Source organism: Rutidosis leptorrhynchoides, chromosome 1, assembly GCF_046630445.1.
Source record: "Rutidosis leptorrhynchoides isolate AG116_Rl617_1_P2 chromosome 1, CSIRO_AGI_Rlap_v1, whole genome shotgun sequence".
In the NCBI taxonomy this organism is placed as follows: Eukaryota; Viridiplantae; Streptophyta; class Magnoliopsida; order Asterales; family Asteraceae; genus Rutidosis; species Rutidosis leptorrhynchoides.
The window spans coordinates 442,565,041-442,573,376 of record NC_092333.1 but is presented as its reverse complement, the minus strand read 5'-3'; positions in this window follow the sequence as shown (position 1 = coordinate 442,573,376).

The following is an 8,336-nucleotide window of genomic DNA, read 5'->3' as shown; positions in this document are numbered from 1 at the left end:
GGGGAACATCATATATCCCTAGAAACTTGGCAAAACGAACCAAAACACAATAATAAGAAATGAGCGAGTCGGAATAAGATAGTTGTATTCGTGTGGTGTAATATATGTAATATAGTGTGCTTATGCTTTATGATATATGTAAAAATTGCTTGTATTAATAAGTATTTTTTTATGAATCTAACTCTTGTCTATTTTACAGTATAAAAACACAAAATGGATAGACAACCCAATATTTTAAGAGACCTACCCGGAGACATGATTGATGAAATCTTGTCTAGAGTAGGTCAGAATTCCTCGGCACAACTATTTAAGGCGAGATCAGTTTGTAAGACATTCGAAGAACGTTCCAAGAATGCCTTGGTTTATAAAAGGCTTTCGTTCGAAAGATGGGGGATATCAAATTGGGAAATCCATAAGTTACGATGTGTTTACTTTGATGCATATATTGCAGGGAACCCAAATGTTATTTTACGCAACGGGTTAAGAAATTATTTTGACTCAATATATCCGAATATAGGACTTCGTGATTTAGAAAAAGCGGCTAACATGCAACATAAAGAAGCATGTTATGCTTACGGGTTAGTAATGTTCGCTTCTCACCAAAGTGAGAACAAGAACATCGGGCTACAACTGTTAAACAAAACGTTCCCACAAGTGACGGAGTCGGTAATTGGGGTAAGAAATTAGGTTTTTAGGTTATTACGAGACTGTTGGTCATTACGTAACCTTCATCCTTTTGACGACGTTACAACACATTGTCTTACTATCGGTCACAACGGTTATGTTCCACAAAACCAAGGATGAGAAGTGGTATTAGTAAAACCAAAATGCATGACTTGTTTCTGGACGTATGAGTTACGTGTCTTTATTGCCTTTGCTGAACGCCTTATTTATTAACTAGAATTATCTTCGCAACTACTTTGTATCAAAGTTTTATGTGCTATATTTCATGCTATATGTAAAATAGCGGTATTGTAAGTTTGAAAGTTATTGTATAAAAGCTTGAATATGATATATTTTTTTTTTTTTTGTGATTAGTTTTTCATATAGAATTGTAGTAGTTGAAATGGTATGTTAGCTACTAAGTATGAACTTAACGGGTAGGTACTACCCGAATTAAAGAGTATAAAACGCTAATATGAAGAAAGAGCTTTTATAAATAAGTTCATATTACGCTACGAAATACTATTGACTACTCTTGATATTATATATGATTAACTCGTTTCATTTGACTATTTTGAAGGAAATGGCACCGACTACTCGACACACCTTGAATATGAGCGAAGAGGAATTTCGTACCTTTCTTGCTTCAAACATAGCCGCAGTACAGGCTGCGCTACATACCAACAATAACCTTGGATCTAGCAGTACAGGAAATCATGTAGGATGCACCTACAAAGAATTCACTGCCTGCAAACCTTTGGAATTTGATGGAACCGAATGACCGATCGGATTGAAACGGTGGACCGAGAAGGTTGAATCGGTGTTTGCCATAAGTAAATGTACTGAAGAGGACAAAGTGAAGTACGCTACACATACCTTCACAGGTTCTGCGTTAACATGGTGGAATACCTATCTAGAGCAAGTGGGACAAGATGATGCTTACGCACTACCATGGTCAGCATTCAAGCACTTGATGAACGAGAAGTACCGTCCCAGAACTGAGGTCAATAAGCTCAAGACAGAACATAGAGGGTTACGAACCAAGGATTTGATATTACCACGTACGAAAGACGATTAACAGAATTATGCCTATTGTGTCCGGGAGCGTTCGAAGATGAGGAAGAGAAGATCGACGCGTTTGTGGAAGGATTACTGGAAAGAATCCAAGAAGATATAAGTTCACACGAGCCCGCCTCCATACAACAGGCATGTAGAATGGCTCACAAACTAGTAAACCAGATTGAAGAAAGAATTAAAGAACAGACTGCTGAAGAGGCCAATGTGAAGCAAGTCAAAAGAAAGTGGGAGGAAAACGGTGATAAGAATCACTAATACAACAACAACAGCAATTACAACAAAAATCGCAACAACTATCCCAACAATCGTAACATCAATCGCAACTACAATAAACGGCCCAACAACAACAACAACAACAACAACAACAACAACAACAACAACAACTACAACAATCATCCCAACAACAATAATAACCACAACAATAACAACAATTAGAAGCAGCTATGCCAAAGGTGTGAAAAGTATCACTCGGGGTTCTGCACCAAATTTTGCAACAAGTGTAAAAGAAATGGTCATAGAGCGGCGAAGTGTGAGGTCTACGGACCAGAGGTTAACAGAACGAAAGGAACAAATGGTGTCGGAACGAGTAATGGCGGAGCAAGTAGTGTCGGAGCAAGTTATGCCAATGTAGTTTGTTATAAATGTGGAAAACCGGGCCACATTATTAGAAATTTCCCGAACCAGGAGAACACGAATGGACAAGGCCGCGGAAGAGTTTTCAATATTAATGCGGCAGATGCACAGGAAGACCCGGAGCTTGTTACGGGTACGTTTCTTATTGACAATAAATCTGCTTACGTTTTATTTGATTCAGGTGCTGATAGAAGCTATATGAGTAGAGATTTTTGTGCTAAATTAAGTTGTCCATTGATGCCTTTGGATAGTAAATTTTTACTCGAATTAGCAAATGGTAAATTAATTTCAGCAGATAATATATGTCGGAATCGAGAAATTAAACTGGTTAGCGAAACATTTAAGATTGACTTGATACCAGTAGAGTTAGGGAGTTTTGATGTGATAATCGGTATGGACTGGTTGAAAGAAGTGAAAGCAGAGATCGTTTGTTACAAAAATGCAATTCGCATTATACGAGAAAAAGGAAAACCCTTAATGGTGTACGGAGAAAAGGGCAACACGAAGCTACATCTTATTAGTAATTTGAAGGCATAAAAACTAATAAGAAAAGGTTGTTATGCTGTTCTAGCACACGTCGAGAAAGTACAAACTGAAGAAAAGAGCATCAATGATGTTCCCGTCGCAAAAGAATTTCCTGATGTATTTCCGAAAGAATTACCGGGATTACCCCCACATCGATCCGTTGAATTTCAAATAGATCTTGTACCAGGAGCTGCACCAATAGCTCGTGCTCCTTACAGACTCGCACCCAGCGAGATGAAAGAACTGCAAAGCCAATTACAAGAACTTTTAGAGCGTGGTTTCATTCGACCAAGCACATCACCGTGGGGAGCTCCTGTTTTATTTGTCAAGAAGAAAGATGGTACATTCAGGTTGTGTATCGACTACCGAGAGTTGAACAAACTTACCATCAAGAACCCCTACCCACTACCGAGAATCGACGACTTATTTGATCAACTACAAGGCTCGTATGTTTATTCAAAGATTGACTTACGTTCTGGGTATCATCAAATGCGGGTGAAAGAAGATGATATTCCAAAGACTGCTTTTAGAACACGTTACGGTCATTACGAGTTTATGGTTATGCCGTTTGGATTGACTAACGCACAGTTGTGTTCATGGACCTTATGAACCGAGTGTATGGGCCATATCTTGACAAGTTTGTCATTGTTTTCATCGATGACATACTTATTTACTCAAAGAATGATCAAAAGCACGAAGAACATTTGAGAAAAGTGCTAGAAGTATTGAGGAAAGAAAAATTGTACGCTAAGTTTTCAAAGTGTGCATTTTGGTTGGAAGAAGTTCAATTCCTCGGTCACATAGTGAACAAAGAAGGTATCCAAGTGGACCCGGCAAAGATCGAAATCGTTGAAAAGTGGGAAACCCCAAAAACTCCGAAGCATATACGCCAGTTTTTAGGACTAGCTGGTTACTACAGAAGGTTCATCCAAGACTTTTCCAGAATAGCAAAACCCTTGACTGCATTAACGCATAAAGGGAAGAAATTTGAATGGAAGGATGAACAAGATAAAGCGTTTCAGTTATTGAAGAAAAAGCTAACTACGGCACCTATATTGTCATTGCCTGAAGGGAATGATGATTTTGTGATTTATTGTGACGCATCAAAGCAAAGTCTCGATTGTGTATTAATGCAACGAACGAAGGTGATTGCTTATGCATCTAGACAACTGAAGATTCACGAACAAAATTATACGACGCATGATTTGGAATTAGGCGCGGTTGTTTTTGCATTAAAGACTTGGAGGTACTACTTATATGGGGTCAAAAGTATTATATATACCGACCACAAAAGTCTTCAACACATATTTAATCAGAAACAACTGAATATGAGGCAGCGTAGGTGGATTGAATTGTTGAATGATTATGACTTTGAGATTCGTTACCACCCGGGGAAGGCAAATGTGGTAGCCGACACGTTGAGCAAGAAGGATAGAGAACCCATTCGAGTAAAATCTATGAATATAATGATTCACAATAACCTTACTACTCAAATAAAGGAGGCGCAACAAGGAGTTTTAAAAGAGGGAAATTTAAAGGATGAAATACCCAAAGGATCGGAGAAGCATCTTAATATTCGGGAAGACGGAACCAGGTATAGGGCTGAAAGGATTTGGGTACTAAAATTTGGAGATATGAGAGAAATGATACTTAGAGAAGCTCATAAAACCAGATACTCAATACATCCTGGAACGGGGAAGATGTACAAGGATCTCAAGAAACATTTTTGGTAGCCGGGTATGAAAGCCGGTGTTGCTAAATACGTAGGAGAATGTTTAACGTGTTCTAAGGTCAAAGCTGAGCATCAGAAACCATCAGGTCTACTTCAACAACCCGAAATCCCGGAATGGAAATGGGAAAACATTACCATGGATTTCATCACTAAATTGCCAAGGACTGCAAGTGGTTTTGATACTATTTGGGTAAAAGTTGATCGTCTCACCAAATCAGCACACTTCCTACCAATAAGAGAAGATGACAAGATGGAGAAGTTAGCACGACTGTATTTGAAGGAAGTCATCTCCAGACATGGAATACCAATCACTATTATCTCTGATAGGGATGGCAGATTTATTTCAAGATTCTGGCAGACATTACAGCAAGCATTAGGAACTCGTCTAGACATGAGTACTGCCTATCATCCACAAACTGATGGGCAGAGCAAAAGGACGATACATACGCTTAAAGACATGCTACGAGCATGTGTTATTGATTTCGGAAACAGTTGGGATCGACATCTACCGTTAGCAGAATTTTCCTACAACAACAGCTACCATTCAAGCATTGAGATGGAGCCGTTTGAAGCACTTTATGGTAGAAAGTGCAGGTCTCCGATTTGTTGGAGTGAAGTGGGGGATAGACAGATTACGGGTCCAGAGATAATACAAGAAACTACCGAGAAGATCATCCAAATTCAACAACGGTTGAAAACCGCCCAAAGTCGACAAAAGAGCTACGCTGACATTAAAAGAAAAGATATAGAATTTGAAATTGGAGAGATAGTCATGCTTAAAGTTGCACCTTGGAAAGGCGTTGTTCGATTTGGTAAATGAGAGAAATTAAATCCAAGGTATATCGGACCATTCAAGATTATTGATCGTGTCGGACCAGTAGCTTACCGACTTGAGTTACCTCAACAACTCGCGGCTGTACATAACACTTTCCACGTCTTGAATTTGAAGAAATGTTTTTCTAAAGAAGATCTCACTATTCTGTTAGATGAAATCCAAATCAACGAAAAACTTCAATTCATCGAAGAACCCGTCAAAATAATGGATCGTGAGGTTAAAAGACTTAAGCAAAACAAGATACCAATTGTTAAGGTTCGATGGCATGCTCGTAGAGGACCCGAGTTCACCTGGGAACGAGAAGATCAGATGAAGAAGAAATACCCGCATTTATTTCCAGAAGATTCGTCAACACCTTCAACAGCTTAAAATTTCGGGACGAAATTTATTTAACGGGTAGGTACTGTAGTGACCCGAACTTTTCCATGTTTATATATATTAATTGAGATTGATATTTACATGACTAAATGTTTCCAACATGTTAAGCAATCAAACTTGTAAAGACTTGATTAAATGAAATAAGTTTCATATAGACAATTGACCACCCAAGTTGACCGGTGATTCACGAACGTTAAAACTTGTAAAAACTATATGATGACATATAGTTATATATATAGTTAACATGATATTATGATAAGTAAACATATCATTAAGTATATTAATAATGAACTACATATGTAAAAACAAGACTACTAACTTAATGATTTTGAAACGAGACATATATGTAACGATTATCGTTGTAATGACATTTAATGTATATATATATATATCATATTAAGAGATATTCGTACATCATAATATCATGATAATATAATAATTTAAAATCTCATTTGATATTATAAACATTGGGTTAACAACATTTAACAAGATCGTTAACCTAAAAGTTTCAAAACAACACTTACATGTAACGACTAACGATGACTTAACGACTCAGTTAAAATGTATATACATGTAGTGTTTTAATATGTATTCATACACTTTTTAAAGACTTCAAGACACTTATCAAAATACTTCTACTTAACAAAAATGCTTACAATTACATCCTCGTTCAGTTTCATCAACAATTCTACTCGTATGCACCCGTATTCGTACTCGTACAATACACAGCTTTTAGATGTATGTACTATTGGTATATACACTCCAATGATCAGCTCTTAGCATCCCATGTGAGTCACCTAACACATGTGGGAACCATCATTTGGCAAATAGCATGAAATATCTCATAAAATTACAAAAATATGAGTAATCATTCATGACTTATTCACATGAAAACAAAATTACATATCCTTTATATCTAATCCATACACCAACGACCAAAAACACCTAAAAACACTTTCATTCTTCAATTTAATTCATCTAATTGATCTCTCTCAAGTTCTATCTTCAAGTTCTAAGTGTTCTTCATAAATTCTACAAGTTCTAGTGTCATAAAATCAAGAATACTTCCAAGTTTGCTAGCTTACTTCCAATCTTATAGAGTGATCATCCAACCTCAAGAAATCTTTCTTATTTACAGTAAGATATCTTTCTAATATAAGGTAATACTCATATTCAAACTTTGGTTCAATTTCTATAACTATAACAATCTTATTTCGAGTGATGATCTTACTTGAACTTGTTTTCGTGTCATGATTCTGCTTCAAGAACTTCGAGCCATCCAAGGATCCGTTGAAGCTAGATCCATTTTTCTATTTTCAGTAGGTTTATCCAAGGAACTTAAGGTAGTAATGATGTTCATAAGATCATTCGATTCATACATGAAAAGCTATCATATTCGAAGTGGTAAACTTGTAATCACTAGAACATAGTTTAGTTAATTCTAAACTTGTTCGCAAATAAAGTTAATCCTTCTAACTACACTTTTAAAATCAACTATAAACATCTTCTATATCTATATGATATGCTAACTTAATGATTTAAAACCCGGAAACACGATAAACACCATAAAACCGGATTTACGCCGTCGTAGTTACAACCAGGGGCTGTTTTGGTTTGGATAATTAAAAACTATGAAAAACTTTGATTTAAAAGCTATACTTATGGAAAAATGATTTTTCTTATGAACATGAAACTATATCCAAAAATCATGGTTAAACTCAAAGTGGAAGTATGTTTTCTAAAACGGTCATCTAGACGTCGTTCTTTCGACTGAAATGACTACCTTTACAAAAACGACTTGTAACTTATATTTCCGACTATAAACCTATACTTTTTCTGTTTAGATTCATAAAATAGAGTTCAATATGAAACCATAGCAATTTGATTCACTCAAAACGGATTTAAAATGAAGAAGTTATGGGTAAAACAAGATTGGATAATTTTTCTCATTTTAGCTACGTGAAAATTGGTAACAAATCTATTCCAACCATAACTTAATCAACTTGTATTGTATATTATGTAATCTTGAGATACCATAGACACGTATACAATGTTTCGACCTATCATGTCGACACATCTATATATATTTCGGAACAACCATAGACACTCTATATGTGAATGTTGGAGTTAGCTATACAGGGTTGAGGTTGATTCCAAAATATATATAGTTTGAGTTGTGATCAATACTGAGATATGTATACACTGGGTCGTGGATTGATTCAAGATAATATATATCGATTTATTTCTGTACATCTAACTGTGGACAACTAGTTGTAGGTTACTAACGAGGACAGCTGACTTAATAAACTTAAAACATCAAAATGTATTAAAAGTGTTGTAAATATATTTTGAACATACTTTGATATATATGTACATATTTGTTATAGGTTCGTGAATCGACCAGTGGCCAAGTCTTACTTCCCGACGAAGTAAAAATCTGTGAAAGTGAGTTATAGTCCCACTTTTAAAATCTAATATTTTTGGGATGAGAAT